We start from the raw sequence: 342 nt of genomic DNA, 5'->3' as shown, positions 1-342 counted from the left end.
TCGGGATGATTCCCTGTTTTTGAGCCTCTCCCTGCCTGTCCCCGCTCCATCCCGGCCGGGATTCCGGGCTGTGCTGCTCGGGGTGATTCCTCCTGGGTTTGAGCCTTTCCCTGCTCCATCCCGGCTGGAATTTCGGGATGATTTCTCCCATCTTTGAGCCTCTCCCCGCTCCTGCTGCATTCCCTGCTCCATCCCTGCTCCTGCTCCATCCCCACTCCTGCTCCATTCCCGCTCCATGCCCGCTCCTGCTCCATCCCTGCTCCGTCCCTGCTCCATCCCTGCTCCTGCTCCGTCCCTGCTCCTGCTCCATCCCCCCTCCCGCTCCATGCCCGCTCCATGCCC

The 342-nt window shown here is 64.3% G+C and overlaps 1 protein-coding gene across 1 annotated transcript in view; it reads left to right on the top strand.

Moving 5' to 3' along the window:
* The window catches only part of ARHGEF10L (Rho guanine nucleotide exchange factor 10 like), a 31,134-nt gene that overhangs the window by 4,812 nt on the left and 25,980 nt on the right, over window positions 1-342 (top strand). The gene's annotated exons all lie outside the window — the stretch shown is intronic.

This window comes from Corvus brachyrhynchos, unplaced genomic scaffold (assembly GCF_000691975.1).
Source record: "Corvus brachyrhynchos isolate BGI_N302 unplaced genomic scaffold, ASM69197v1 scaffold215, whole genome shotgun sequence".
In the NCBI taxonomy this organism is placed as follows: domain Eukaryota; kingdom Metazoa; phylum Chordata; class Aves; order Passeriformes; family Corvidae; genus Corvus; species Corvus brachyrhynchos.
This window is presented reverse-complemented; position numbering and strand designations above follow the sequence as displayed.